Raw genomic sequence first — 746 nt, forward strand, 5'->3', positions numbered from 1 at the left:
CAAAGAAGTCAAAATCTGGGCAGGTCTCTCTCATTTAAAAAAGAATGGTCCTATAAAAATCTGGAGAGGGTCTCTATGGAGTATGAGTTGACTTGATACGAGGAGAGAGAGGAAATGAGAAAACTTTATCACTCACGCCATTTGATTACTTAAAAAAAGGCAGCAGTGTTGGCAAAGAAAGTCACCTTGATAGTTAGAAACCCAGGCATGATTTTGATCTAACCTGTAATGCAACAAAACTCTTACTTTGATGGACCTCACCCGTGTACTTTTGCTGAATCCCAGCAGAATTCCTTCTTGTCTATCTCCACCATGTAAGGAAACAGAATTGATGACAATGGAAGGCGGGGCCAAAATGGTAGGACGAAATTAGATCCAAAGCCCAGTTACAAGCACCGATTGCTGTCCTCACATCTTAAGGATACTAGTGGCAGATGGTCCACTGCAGCCTTCAGAGAATGGTAAACCAGCATTGCCAGCTTTCAGAGAATTGTGAACCAGCAAGGCAATGCACAGAGGTGAATCCTCAGACAACCTATCCAGATTGGAAGGAGATTCTATGTAGGTAGATAGATAGATAGAGAGAGAGAGAGACCCTCGGAAACCTTGCAAGTCCAATTCTCTCCTTCTCAAACAAGTGATTTGCAGTAGAACCAAAGCAATCAGTAAAAGACCAAAGCCAAGAAAGCTGGGAAAGGAAATAAAAGGTAAACAACCTCATTCAAACTTCCCTGTTTTGAATGAAC

The sequence above is a fragment of the Macadamia integrifolia genome, chromosome 13 (genome assembly GCF_013358625.1).
Source record: "Macadamia integrifolia cultivar HAES 741 chromosome 13, SCU_Mint_v3, whole genome shotgun sequence".
NCBI classification, from domain to species: domain Eukaryota; kingdom Viridiplantae; phylum Streptophyta; class Magnoliopsida; order Proteales; family Proteaceae; genus Macadamia; species Macadamia integrifolia.